The following is a 14,936-nucleotide window of genomic DNA, read 5'->3' on the forward strand; positions in this document are numbered from 1 at the left end:
GAGAGGCCAGAGAGGACCTAGGCCACTTGGAAAACACTGCCACCTCCCCCACCCCCACCTCCCCAGTCCACTGGGGCAGTTGCCTTGGTCCACTTGTGCAGACCCCGAAAACCGGGACCAAGAAGTGAGACCACGACGATGGCGTCAGGCCAGGTCTCTCAGAACCATCACGGGAAAACTGGCGTGCAGAGATCACTGTCACCCAGGGGGCAGATCCGGGGGCGCCTCCGTCGCCCGTCGTGCATTCCCGGGGATCTTGCTTTGATTGCCCAGCTCTCTTACCTGCGCTCACCCCTCTCTCCCTGGAGCCCCTGGAGCCTCCACCCCGCGTCCAGCACCCCCAACCAGCAGTAAGCGCCCTTCTCCGCTCCTCTGCTGGGGTCAGAGTCCGAGATGGCCCTGGCTGCGCTCCCGCCCGGCCAGAGCCCCGGAGCCACCTGGACAGGGTGGCCCGGGGAGACTGGAGGCGGCGGGCACACTGCTCGCCTGCTCCGCGCGCCCCGGCCAGCCCGGGGGCACTTACCTCCTCCGTCTGGTCCCCGCGCGCCTGCACCCTGCCCAGCGCCCGTCTGCGAGCCCGCTCCCCGGCGCTGCTTTCCGCTCCGGGTCTGGGTGCCCCTGCCCCCTCCCGCGGCCTGCGCTACGGCCGGCCCACTCCAGTCAGACACGCCCCCCACCGCGGCTCCGCCAATCGGAGCCCGGGCGCGCGGGCGGGGGCGGAGCCTGGACGCCCCACACTCAGAGCCCAAGTGCGGAGGAAGTGTGCGCGGGCGGGGTGTCCCAAGTTAGAATCGGCCGGACCTGCATGAAATTACTTTTCGGAATCTCTCAGGGCTGGTTCTCCAGTCTAAATCCCCCAGTCGCCTGCCACCAGTTTCCCCTGCCGAACGCAACACCGCAGCTCCGCACCCTAGCTGCTCGCATCCCGCTGTGGACGCGTCTTCGCTGCGGGCCCCCGAACAGTGGGGGGAGGAAGGGAGGCGGTGGAATTATTGTGCCGTGTGCTGCCTCTGGCTGGCTTCCCTGCTGCTAGCTGACACAGTCATCTGCTCTCAGCCACCGGAAATTAATAATCATAATATTAAAAATCAGCAGCATTTAATCTGTTTTAAATTTTAAACTTTTTTTATAGTGGAAACTTGCAAACATACATTGATTGAGTCCAGTTTAATGGGATCCAGGTACTCACCACCCGCTCCAACATTTCCAGCAGGGACCTCCCCTCCCAGGCCATCGCGTGCCTTCTAGGACCCTGGACTGAAATTCCCAGCCTCACCACTCCAGGAGGTCCGTCTCAGACTTCCTCTGGTACCCTCCCTGCACTTCCATCTCACACTGGCTTCTTCCTGTTCCTCAAATCCCCAAGACTGTTCCCACCGCCAAGGCTGTTAGACCACTTCTGGGCCTTTGCGCTTCCCTTGCCTCCAGATATTCCCATGGCTGCATTTTTGGCATTCAAGTCTCAGCTCAAACTGCCATGTCCTCAGAGGCTTCCCTGGCCGCCCAGAGCAGCTTCCTGCCTCCACTCCATCACCCTCAACTACCTCACCCAGTTTTATTACTTTGTAAAGTATTTCTCCAGCCCGAAGGCATCTTATTAGATCACTTGTTTACGTGTTCATGGCTGGTCTCCCTCACCTAGGCTGAGCCTCATGGGCTGGACTATACTCCTCTCATTCATTCCTTTGTCTCCAGAGCTGAGATCAGAATTCAGCACTTAGTAGAAACAGTAAATGTCTGTGGGTCAGATGCAGTTTGTCTTGCCAAATAGGGCAGACCCTGGGCACTTGGGAGAGGAGCTGGCTCAGGCCCATGCAGGATCTGTGGGCCAGGACCGAGGCAAGAGACAGCAGCAGGAGCCAGAGTGGATCTTTGCCTGGAGGCTGGAGCTCGGAGGCAGGAGCTGAGTGGCGGTGACCTGGTGACCTGCTCTCCTGGGTGGTGTGGGCGGAGCCTGTGAGGTGAGAATGTGCCTCTCCAAGCCCAACAGGAGTGAGGCCAGGACTTGGACTAAGAAAGGAAGGGGATGAGGCAGGGGAGGAGAAGGGACGGAGAGGCCTGGAGAAAGAAGAGGGTGGAGGTGGTAGGCAAGTGAGGGGGCCACCGATTGTGGCCTTGGAGAGCCCACATCCCCACCTCTATCACCTTCTCTGCTATTACCTCCTCAGCAAAGACAGTGTTTACTGAGCATCTGACAGAAGCTATGGCCTCATAAACGTACTCAAACATTATAAAATGCATTGCCAACATTTCATATTGAGAGATTTCATATAAAAATCAGGATTTTGACCTTCTAAATCAGAGGATTTGAAAACACTGGTCCCCCATCTCACTGTGGAACTGTCCCCTTTAGATTGCGCACATGACCCCATTCACTACAGTCCCCACCTCTCTCTGTGGTTCCCCTCTTGCCCTACTTTACCCATTTATGTGCCTCCGGTTGAATAAGCACTTGAACTGATGAGTTCTGGTGGTATAGCCAGGCCTCCATACAGTACAGAGGAGGAGACAAGGCCCACCCACCAGAGGCTGACTTATAACCAGAGAGGTCGGTTGGGACTTTGAGACACTGGAAAATGCCATCCCAAATGTATGCACTGCTGGTTGCCAGGGGGTAGTGGTGCTGGAGGGGGACTTCGAGCAGAACCTTCAAGGCCAGGTTCCATGGGTGCTTCAGCACCAGGTCCCCCACATCCTAGCAAGAGGGGCCTCTTGGGGAAGATAGGCCCTGCCTGGCGTGAGGTAGCCATGGGAAGGGAGCTGGATAGCCTTTGAAGGCAGGGCTTTCTGGTTTGAGACAGCGCCCTGGCACCCAGCACTATGCCTGGCATGGAGCACGTGTCCAGGAAGGGACGCCTTTCCCTGGTTCTACAAAACCGGAGGGAGGAGGCATGCCCCGTAGGTCCTGCGGCTGGGAGACCCCAGCTAGCCTTGTCACAGTGCTGGTCCAGGGCCCACTGGGGCCTCAGTCTCCTGGTCTGTCCTTCCTTCCAGCATTGACATTGTGTGGATTTGGGTGGAGCTCTGGGAAATCCCCTGGAGGCGGCACAGACTCTGACCAGCTAGTCGTCCACCCCTTCCCAACTGGGACGAGCTGTGGGTGGAGAGGACCTGGGTGGAGGGCTGTGCTCCTCCAAATACGAGGAAAAACTCGTGACTCAGGGAAAGGCAGAAGTTGACTCAGCCAAGCCACAAGCTGTGGAAAAAATGAGGTCTCCCTGAGGCTTTTTTTGCTCCTCGGGTAAGAAGCCCTTTCTGAGGGAAAGCTGGCTTCCAGACTTCAGGAACCAGGCCTTCAGGAAACTGCCAAGGCTTATGATTTTCAAGCTAGCAGTTCCGGCAATCACCTCAGTGGAAAACACCAGGCATTTATCTTGGATCTTCTTCTCAAGTTTGTCTAAGTGCCAAGCACTGTGTGCTAAATACTTCATACTTCATATTCTCTTATCTGTCCTTAGGCTGGACCTGTCATTCCCCACTTTGAGTCTAAGAAAGTGAGGCAGACACAAAGCATTTAGGGCAAAGTATCAAGACCAACAGAAATGCTGCAGCAAGAGAGGGAAGCAAATGAGGCTAAGTATTAACAGGTGAGGTCTCTAAGTCAGAGGTCGGCAGGCTTTTTCTGTACAGTCAAATAGTAAATATTTTAGTCTCTGTGAGCCAGGATCCCTGGCTGCTGTTCAGCTCTGCTGTTGCACAGTGAGAGCAGCCCTGGATGGTGCTCAGGCCCATGGGCAAACTTGACCTAGGGACCCTAACGTTTGCTGTCCTATCAGGTTATAAAACATTATTCTCCTTTTGATTTTCTTTAAAAAAACTTTTTTAATGTTTATTTTTGAGAGAGAGAGTGCTAGCAAGCACAAGCTGGAGAGGGGCAGAGAGAGAGAGGGAGACAGAGGATCTGAAGCGGGCGCTGTGCTGAGAGTAGAGAGCCCATGTGGGGCTCGAACTCAAGAACCGGAGATCATGACCCGAGCTGAGGTGGATGCTCAAGCTACTGAGCCATGCAGGTGCCCTTCTCTTTTTGATTTTCTTTTTAGCTACTTAAAAATATAAAAGCTCACAGGTCATGCAAAAACAGGCCACAGACTGGAGTTTGCTGACCCCTGACTTACAGATGTTCATCATACCTTTCTTCTTATGGTTTGAAAATATTCAAACCAGTGGGGCACTTGGGTGGCTCAGTCTGTTCAGCTCAGGTCATAATCTCACAGTTCGTGGGTTTGAGCCTCACATCAGGCTCTGGGCTGATAGCTGGGAACCTGGAGCCTGCTTTGGGTTCTGTGTCTCCCTCTCACTCTCCCTCTCTCTCTCTCTCTCTCTCTCTCTCAATCTCTGCCCCCCCCCCAACTTGTGCTCTCCCTCTGTCTCAAAAACAAAGAAAGAAACATTAAAAAAAAAGAAAATATTCAAAACCATAAGTTGAGAAAACAAGAAAAAAAAGGAAACAGTGGTTGTCCTACTTACAATGGGCAGGTCATGAACTCGACTTCAAATTGGTTTGATTCCCATGATTCTGCATGCTGCTTTCTTTATCAGTAATACACATAATGCACCCAAGGCAGAGTCTCAAAGCTGTGGAAATGTGGGACATTTGGGAAAGATTTCTATTTGAATGGTTATGGAGATTGATTTTAAAGGAGGTGATCTTGAGAGGTTTGGAAACTGATTTCACAAGAAAATCTCTCCAGATTGCTGGATTTAGGATTGCTGAAGTATTGGATTTGAAACCACAAAAGAGCGGTGGCTTCCCGTCCGCCACACCCCTGCCTCTGCAGCGTCAATATTTATCCCTTTCTGTGTGTGTGTTTGCCCAGGTTTGACAAGTCTGCACGTCCTTATGTTTGCGAGCATTATTGTGCCTGCTTCCCATCCTGCGTGTTCCCATGAGGCTCTGACCAGGCCAAAGGCGAAAACGAGAAAAATGAGAAGAGAAACATAATCCCTTGAAAAATGCTTCAGGTGGATAAAATAAACGCTGCATCTAAAGACAACATTCAGAATGATCTAGACACACCTAGTTCCTAGAATAGGGTAAAGCAAGAGGCCTCTGACAGCACTAGTTTGACAAAGTTACCTCTGGGTCATTTATTCATTCAGCAAACAGTCATTGGACACTGTGCCATTGCCAAGCAGTGGAGCCAGAGATGGACGCAGCACTGCCTTTGCCCTTGGGAGACTCAGAGCTGAGCAGGGGGCAGACTTGTGAAAACATCTATCCATGAGGAGCGAGAACGCTCACCCAGGGCAGAGGACAGAGGTCATCTCAGGTGAGAACTGTCATAGTTGGATAACACAGCTTGGAGCACAGTTTTGGCACCAAAAAGTCAGCCTTTGGGGCCTTACTGGCAAAGAACTCTTCATCTGCTGCATTTAAGGCAAGAATGGGAATTTTAGGGAAGGAACTTGCAAGCTAGAGAGAGACAAGGGCCCAGCATGTGGTGTGGGGGAGGGCCAGGGGAGGCTTTCCAGCTGAGAAGTGGGGCTGGGGCAACCAGGAAAGGCTTCAAAGGATGGGGATGGCTGATATTGAACTTGAATTACTTGCTGAGCTGCCTGAGATGCCCCACATTTTTGGCCATTCCCCTTTGAAGCTTCATGAAATCCATAACTTTGCTGCCGGGAATGCAAATCGTTATATCCAACTTGTATGGTGGGCAATGTGGCGACATCTATCACACTGAGAAAGGCACAGATCCTTTTGTCCAGCTGATCCACTCCCAGAAATTTATTCTTACACATTATTGTGTGTTTGCAGAAGGATATATGCTCATATTTATTCATTGCAGCTTTGCTTATGGTAGGGAAATAATGGGCCGGCCCAAATATCCATCAACAGGGGGCTAGTTAAGTAAATTATGGCACATCCATACAATGGCAGGGCTTACCACAGGCAAAGGGAAGAAGGCAGGTCCGTATGTCCTGATGTGGAAGAATTTCCAAGATCTGTTGAGCAAAAAAAAGTAAGGTGCAAAAAAGTGTGTGTGTGTGTGTGTGTGTGTGTGTGTGTGTGTGTGTGAGACCTCCTGCGTGTGTGTGAAAATTATTGCTGGCAGAATTCACGAGAAACTGGTCAGAGTGGTTGCCTCTGGAAGGGCAAATGGGTGGCATGGACCCATGGGAGGGGGACTCACATTTTATACCCTTGTTTGGTTCCCTCCCACATTGGAAAGATGCACCTGTGTAACCAGCAGATATTGTGGAAATGACAGTGTGTGACTTGCTCTCTTGGATCACTCGCTGTCCCTAGTCATGAGGATGGTCAAGCAGCCATGTGGAGAAGCCGTGCCGTGAGAGACTGAGGCCTTCCTGCCAACACCAGCACCAGCTTGCCAGCCACGTGAGGGATTGTCCAGTCCCTGGGAAGCCCTGAGGTGGCTGCAGCCTAGAATGACACTTTAACTGCAACCTTCTGAATGACCTTGAGGCATAACCATCCAGGGAAGCCCCTCCCCAACTCCTGACCCGCAGAAACTACATGAGATACTAAACGTTTATTATTTCAAGCCACCCAATTTTGAGATAATTTGTTATGCAGCAACAGATCACTTATACATCTTTTTATTTCTTCTAGACTTTGTACCTTTTGCATTTGTGCATTTCCAAATAGTGGTGATTGATGATAATAATCATAATCATAACCTAGTACACACCATGGACTGTGCGTGCAATAATTCAGGAATGTTACCACTGGTGGATATGGGGTGAAGCAGCGGAAAGCAGTGCAGGGCAATGATCCCTGGACTAAGTAGGGCTCCCCATGAGTGGTCAAAGAAGATGAGGAGCCTGACTTCCACGTGTGTGTGTGCGGTGGGGGAGGGTGGTACCTGTGCAGGGCACAAACAGCCCTTAGGTGCAAAGGTTTCATACTAGCTGCCTGCAGGTTCACAGGCCCTTTCCGTTTGGTCAGCACACTGAATGTTAAAATCTGAACTTGATACCCACCAGAATTGCTAAAATTATAGATGGTGACAATGTCAAGTGTCGGCAAAGATATAGAGCAAGTGTGTTCTGGAGGGAGTATAAATTGATATAACCACTTTGGAAAACCATCTGGCAGAGTCTACTGAGCTCAACATAGGCCGTCCCATGGCCTAGAAATGCTGCTCCTAAGTGTATATCCAAGAGAAATGAGGGCATGTGTCCACCAAAGTAAATGTGTAAGAATGTTAGAAAAAATGTTATTTATAATAGCAAATTAAACGAAGCCAAGGAGGGGTTCATTGAAACCTCTGATCTCTAACCAATCAGCCAGGAGCACAGGGGACAGCCTGTACTTGTGCCTGATGTCTGCAGTGGGAGGGGTGGTCTTGTGGGACTGAGCTCTCACACTGTGGGATCTGATGCTGAAGGGTCATGGTGGACTGCTTTTCTCAATTCACTCCTTCCATGCCAAGGCCCTACTTCCTGTGGGCTGTTCCCAGCCAATGTCTGTGTGTGCAGGGTGCTCGTACTGGTCCGTGCCTGTGAGATGTGGGACCCTGGGCAATGTCTTAGTTGGGGCTGACCTAACGGGTTATAGACAGGGGAGCTTAAACAGTAAAAATTGATTTCTGACCCTCCTGGAGGCTGGAAGTCTGAGATTGGGCACCAGCACAGTTAGCCTCTGGTGAGGCTTCTAAGTTGTAGACGGTCTTTTCCTTGTGTCCTCACACGAGAGAGAGAGAGAAAGCTCGCTCGCTTTCTGGCCTCTTCTCATAAGGGCCGGAAGCCCATTCCCGAGGGCCCCGCCCTTGTGGCCTGTGTACCTCCCGGAGGGCCAAATCCCATCCCACTGGGATTAGGTTGCCACATAGGAATTTTAGAGGGGACACACTCAGTTCCCCACAGGCGGCCTTGGCTCAGAGATTCCCCACTGGCCTGGCCCACGCTCTCCTGGAACTGCTCTGCGGTTTGACACTCTCTACCCAGCTCTTCCCACTCCCTCTCTTTCCAGGTGTCCCAGGGCAGAGTAGCCCACAGGCTCTCCCCACCTTTTCTGGAAACCTCTTCTTTATCCTTCACCGGTCTTCTCTCCAGTTCATGTGCTTGCATGTCTGCTCTTGCCCCCCTGTCTGCTTCCTGGAAGGATGTACGGGTGGTACTCCCAGCACCTGAGACCCCAGCCTCCAGAGGTCCTGCCTCTGCTCTGCCCTCCCTTTACCCCCTGTTTCCCAAACCCTCAGCTCTCTCCTCCTTTCCTGCTGAGGTGACTGAAGAGCTTTGATTCATCCACTCTTCACATCTTAGGGAAGTTTTCTATTTCTTGTTTTAATTAAAAACTAAGAAAAAAATTTTTTTTTAGTTTTTAATTAATTTATTTCTTAATGTTTATTTTTGAGAGAGAGAGAGAGAGAGAGAGAGAGAGAGAGGCAGAAAGAGAGGGAGACACAGAATCTGAATCAGGCTCCAGGCTCTGAGCTGTCAGCCCAGAGCCCAATGCAGGGCTTGAGCCCATGAGCCATGAGATCATGACCTGAGCTGAAGTTGGACACTCAACCAACTGAGCCACCCAGGTGCCTCTTTATTTATTTACTTTTTAGTTTTAATATTATTTTTAATTGAGATATTGTTGACATTGAACATTAGTTTAATTTCAGGTATACAATAGAGTGATTCCATATTTGTATATATTGTGATCACCACAATAAGTCCTGCTTGTTTATTTTTGCTTTTGTTGCCTTTGCTTTTCGTGTCAGAAACAAAAAATCATCAGTAAGACTGATGTCAAGGAACTTAGCACCTGTGTCCTTCTGGGACTTTGGTGGTTTTAGGTCTCATGTTCAAGTCCTTAAGGCATTTTGAGTTAATTTTTATACATAGTGTAAGGTAGTGGTCCAGCTTCATTCTTTTGCATGTGGCTGTCTGGTTTGCCTACGTCATTTATTAAAGAGACTGTCTTTTCCTCATTGCGTGTTCGCAGCTCCTTTGTTGTAAATTAATTGGTCATATATGTGTGGGTTTATTGCTGCACTCTCGATTCTGTTCCACTTACCTATGTGTCTGTTTTTATGCCAATACCATACTCCTTTGATGACTATAGTATTGTATAGTTTGAGATGCGGGAGTGTGATGCCCAGGCTTTGTTCTTCTTTCTCGAGATTGCGTTGGCCAATGGAAGTTTTCTTGAAACAGAAAACTCATCATCTCTTCCATGATGCATTCTACTCCTGTTTCTTGAGACAAACTCCAGCAGCATCTTCAAAAAATGCTTCATCAAACCTCCCTGCTTAGACTCCATAAAGAGGATGAGGAAGGACAGTGTTTTTAACAAATGGTGCTGGAATAACTAGATGTCCATATGTAAAAAAATGAACCTCCAGGTAGATCTCATGTTTTATACAAAAATGTACTAACGATGGATTGGTGACCTAAATGTAAGACGTCCAAGTATAATAGTTTTAGAAGAAAACATTGGGAAAAACCTTTGGGCTTGGGTCAAGCAAAGAGTCCTTAGATAGACACCAAAAGCATGATCCAGAAAGGAAAAAAAAAAAAAGGAAAAATTGGACTTTATCAAAATTAAGCTTTTGTTCTGTGAGATACACTTTTAGAAGAAAAAAGCCACAGGCTAGGGGCATATATTTGCAAATCACATACCCGACAAACAGATATATATTCAGAATATGTAAAGAATTCCCAAAACTGAACAAAAAGGAAATAAACTGTTCAATTTAAAAATGGTCAAAATATTCCAGTAGGTGATTTACCAAAGAAGATATATGGATGGCAAGTAAGCACGTAGGAAACAATCAATATCATTAGACATTAGGGAAATGCAAATTAAAATTATAATGAGATACCACTGCACACCTATTTGAATGGCTATAGAAACCAAACCAAAACAAAAAGTGATAATACCAGGTGCTGGTGAGGATGTAGATCAACTGAGACTCTCACACACTGCAAAATGGTACAACCATTTGAGAAATGGTTGGACAATGTCTGAAGAAGCTGAACATACTCTCACCATATGGCCCAGAAACCTCACTTGTACTTACTCAGGGGAAATAAAGACTTTTGTTCACACCAAACCTGTTCACAAATGCATATAACAGCTTTATTCATAAAAACCAAAAATTGGAAACGGTCCAAATGTCCTTCAAGCGCTGAATGGATGAACAAAGTGCGGTATATTCATACAGTGAAATGAAAAGGAACTCAGTCCTAATAAGGAACAAACCACTACAGACCCAGTAACAAGGATGGAGCTCAAATGCGTTAAGTTAGAAGAATCCCAGACTCAGAAGTTCCATACTGAATGTTCCAATTTAAATGGCATTCTGAAAAGGTGAAACTGTAAGATGGAAAACATACCAGCATCGTTTCAGGTCAAGTGTGGGGTTACTACACAGGAGCAAAATGAGGGTAATTTTGGGGTGATGGAAATGCTGGTGTATTCTGCTCGTGCTAATGGTTCCACAGCACACATTCGCCAAAACACGTGGAACTGTACACTAAAAGAATGTGGATTTTACAAGTGAAAACAGATACATAGTTACATAGTCTGTAATTTAGAATCTCCTAGCACGTAGAGTATTTCCTACATTTGTTCTTCACATGGTTGTCAATTACACTGGAATTTGTGTGTGTTTCAAAAGCTTAATGTATTAGATTTAAGAAAAATGGCAAAGTCTGGGAGTTGGGGTTTGGTGGCTATCTAGGTAGGAAAGAAAATCATGCTGGAATAGACACTTGTCCAAAGAAGACATCCAGATGGCTAACAGACACGTGAAAAAATGCTCCACATCATGCATCATCAGGGACATAAATATCAAAACCACAATGAGATACCACCTCACGCCTGTCAGAATGGCTAACATTAACAACTCAGGCAACAACAGATATTGGTAAGGATGTGGAGAAAGAGGAACCCTTTTGCGCTGCTGGTGGGAATGCAAACTGGTGCAGCCACTCTGGAAAACAGTATGGAGGTTCCTCAAAAAATTAAAAATACAACTACCCTATGACCCAGCAACTGTACTACTAGGTATTTATCCAAGGGATACAGGTGTGCTGTTTCAAAGGGGCACATGCACCCCAATGTTTATAGCAGCACTATCAACACTAACCAAAGTATGGAAAGAACCCCAATGTCCACCGATGGATGAATGGATAAAGAAGATGTGGTGTATATATATACAATGGAGTATTACTCAGCAATAAAAAAGAATGAGATCTTGCCATTTGCAACTACGTGGATGGAACTAGAGAGTATTAGGCTAAGTGAAATTAGAGAAAGACAAATATATGACTTCAGTCATACGTAGAATTTAAGATACAAAGCAGATGAACATAAGGGAAGGGAAGCAAAAATAATATAAAAACAGGGAGGGGGACAAAACAGAAGAAGCTCTTAAATATAGAGAACAAACTGAGGGGTTCTGGAGGGGTTGTGGGTCGACAGATGAGCTAAATGAGCAAGAGGCATTAAGGAAGACACTTGTTCGGATGAGCCCTGGGTGTTATATGTGGAGATGAATCACTGCTTTCTATTCTGAAATCATTATTGCACTGTATGCTGACTAACTTGGATGTAGATTTAAAAAATAAAATAAAAAATAATTACTTTAAACTAAAAAAAAAAAAGAAGAAAATCATGCTGGAAAACTTGCAAGTTACCTATTGTTAGAGAGCAGTAAAAAAAAAAAAAAAATAAGAAAGCACGCTCAATTTTCCATTGTCAGGAACTCTTTCCCTAAATGCATTAGGTAAAGGTCTTTCTTGCATTCTGCTAGGAATTCTTTAGCTATTTCCTGACTGGGAGGCCAAGGTCAGAACTTCCCCTCCCCTTTCCAAAGCCAACAAGAGGGAATTTCCCAAGAGTCCCAGTTTCCCTCACCCACACCTTAATAAGCAGAGCTCTGAATAAATAAAATAAATCAGCAAAATCAAAGACATAACAACAATAACAACAACAAAACGCAAAACCTCTCACACCAAATGAAATAAAATACAGCTAGAAAGAAACAAACAAAACAAAACCAATCTAGGCATCAAAACAGCCTTACAAAGGCCCTGGGGAAAATATCATGCCAAAAATCTTTCTAAAGGGGCAACTGGAGTTAAGAGAAACAATATTTCTGAAATGAGCCTAGTTCTTACTGTTGCCCTGACCCCTAACTCCACCCCTGACGCTGCAGGGGGCAGAAAGGGGAGCTGAGGACAGAATCCTATGGGGACAGCTCAGTAACACCTTCCAATCAGAGACAAATAGATGGAGGTCAGGAGTGGCCTTGGGAAGAGACGTGGAAATTATTAGTGGTTTCCATGTCCCCATGGTCTCCAGGGTCTTATGGAGGCAGGTCAAACCACCTGGCCTTTGTTTTGATTTTTGCTGGCTGGGGAGCACAGCTAGACACAGGAGACAGAACAATCATGTCACCATTTCTCTAATTTGTCGAACCACAAATTCCAAAGGGATTCAGGAAATGGATGGCTTCTTCTGGGTTTGACAAAATGTAGGAATGTCTTCTCACCTAGAGTCGAACTGTTCTTTGAATTCCTTTGATTGCGATGAAAAAAACAACTCTAGACGCCAGAGGCAAAAAACCGTTCCTATTTCCCATCAAAGTCACTACTAAGCTGTACCTGGGACCCACATGCCCTTCTCCTGCCCGTGTATTGATGGGGGGGTATCTCATCATCCCAACTGCTTTGTGATCCAGAGTAGGCATTGTCTATTTGGTACCCAGGGGGTTTGTCTGGAGCCTATGGCCAGGTGCCTGCAGGAACTATGGGGCAACCAAATGTCTACTGACCCCTCCCCTAAGCCCCCTCTCGCCAGGCTGTCAGCTCACAGGGCTGTCCTGAAAGTCTGGTATTAATAGAAGAAAGTACAGAGAACTTGAAACAGCCAGCACGTAAGGGCCCTTTAAAGAGTGCATGTGAGTGTACGTGTGTGTTAACAAAACTTTAAAATACTTACTGTAAAATGAACAACAGCTCCTCCCCCCTCCAAATTGCAACAAAAACTCCCAAATGCTTCATCAAATTAAGTCTCAAGGTTTAAAAAAGCAAACAAAACAGCACTCAAAGGCTTACCTTGAATCCTTCCCTCCTCCTATCCTCCTCCAGCCAGCCACTTTGATCTCTTTTGGCTGATTTGTCTCCACCATGCAGGCTTTTCAAAGCGTTATAGTTAGTCTCAGTCGGGGGGCTGGGGGTTCCTCAGCACCTTGAGCCCAGGTACTGTGTGTGTGAGGTCAAAGACTGAATCTGCAGCTTCTCCGTGGGAGAGAACAACCAGCTCAGAGCATGTGGATTAGTGCATCAGAGGCGTTCCAAGGCAAGCACATAGCAGCTCTCTGCGCTGTGACCAGGGAGTGGTTTTGGAGTATCTATTTCCTGTTTAAGAAAGTGGGTCCCTTCTGGTTTTCATTCTCTGGTATTAAGACTGCCCTGAACCCCCTGTACCCTTCCCCCACCCCTCCCTGAAAGGAGCACTGGTCACATGGGCCTCTGGCTACCGTCAGTGTCAATTAGGGACAGGGTTTCACCTGGCCAGAGTGTTTGTCTGGAGTCCAAACTTTCTTGCTCAATTTACATTTTTTCCTGAATTCATCATGTAAAGCATAGAGCAGACTTTCCCAATGGGCAGTACTGCATCTAACTAAAACCCGGAATGTATTTATTTGCCTTTGGTTTGGAATATTTCCCAGTTCTGAGCCCAGAAGGCAGTTTTCCTCACAAGGTCATTGCATACAGTTGAGCAGGTTGTTCACTGCACAAAGTGGTCAGCAGAGATGAAAGAGAGCCAAAATCTAACCTTCACTCCACTTGCCAAGCTGTGCCCAGTCCAGAGGGGGCCCTTCTTTAAGTTGTCAGTCTAGAAAGGGAACTTGGAGATGATGGAGATTCTTTTTCGATCCACTAACGACAATACACCCCCGTTGAATTATTATAGGATCTCTCATCACATAAACCAACCCTTGATGCTTCTTTGGGAAGGTCAGTCTCCTGGGTCTCTTGGAGAACTGGGAGATGTTCTCCATGAGATTCATGCTTAAAATCCATGGTTCTCAATTGTGGGCAATTTTGCTCCCCAGGGAGATTGCACAATGTCTGGAGACATTTTTGGTTCCACAACTTGGGGTACTCCTGGCTTCTAGTGGGTGGTGACCAGGGATGCTGCTAAATGGCCTACAATGCACAGGACAGCCCCCATAACAAAAAATCCTACAGCCCAAACGTCAACAGTGCCACTGTTGAGAAACTCTATCCGAGATGAACATAGCAAAACCACCAACTCAAGCAGATTGTCCCGTTGCAGTTCTGTCGAGTGCCTGGCTCATTGCCAGCCCCAGACACGATGGCAACCTGGCAACCATCATGATGACTGCGTCTATGTTTCTTGTTTGTTCCTGCCCAGCTCTTGGGAAGGCCTCACCTCACTGTCGGGGCCTTGGCCTGCGTCCTTTCTCAGGTTAGAGTACAGCGGATGAGTCTGGCCCTTCCTTACTTCCATCCCCGCAGGGGTCAGTGAGGCCCTCCAGGGAACGGGAGCCCCGGAGCAGGGGCTGCAGGGTTCAGGGGCCTCCGCCCTGCTGGGCTCCTCCCCCTGTATCCAGGTTTGGGCAGTCAGGGAAAGCTGTGGTTTCTACACATACTTGTGGCCCCCAAAGCTGCTCCTCCCTGAGCCCTCAGAGGCTTTGAAGCTCAAAGGTCGGATTCTGGATTGGGGAGTGGTTCTTTGCCGTTAGCGTCAGCATCCGTTCTTTCTCAATGCGCAGGCTTCCGGCTTCCTGCCTACAGGTGGTCTGTCTTTCGTGTCTGCATTTTTGCTGTTTCCTGGAACACTCTTCCCTGTGACTGTCACCTGGGAAATCCAGTCTTCAGGCCTCAGGCTGAGTGTCCCCCCAATTGCAAGGCGCCCCTGGCCCCCAGATAGAGGCGGAGGAACGGCTACTCTTCGTTTATACCCCACAGCGCCCCCTGCTGGGCCCTGTTCCTGCTCT

At 47.9% G+C, this 14,936-nt stretch overlaps 1 protein-coding gene across 5 annotated transcripts in view; it reads right to left on the bottom strand.

Moving 5' to 3' along the window:
- Window positions 1-13,282, bottom strand: part of PLEKHF1 (pleckstrin homology and FYVE domain containing 1) — a 37,667-nt gene extending 24,385 nt beyond the window's left edge. For 2 of the 5 annotated variants that reach the window (XR_002073580.2, XM_019423283.2), the window contains exon 1: window positions 524-655. The gene's annotated coding sequence lies outside the window, so the exon portion shown is untranslated. Of the gene's footprint in view, window positions 1-523; window positions 656-801; window positions 956-1,189; window positions 1,376-13,023 lie in introns of those variants that run through there. The other 3 variants (XM_019423284.2, XM_019423285.2, XM_019423286.2) reach the window with 3 other exon arrangements.
- Between the last annotated feature and the right edge of the window lie 1,654 nt (window positions 13,283-14,936).

The sequence above is a fragment of the Panthera pardus genome, unplaced genomic scaffold (assembly GCF_024362965.1).
Source record: "Panthera pardus isolate Hobbes unplaced genomic scaffold, ASM2436296v1 HiC_scaffold_18, whole genome shotgun sequence".
Lineage (NCBI taxonomy): Eukaryota > Metazoa > Chordata > Mammalia > Carnivora > Felidae > Panthera > Panthera pardus.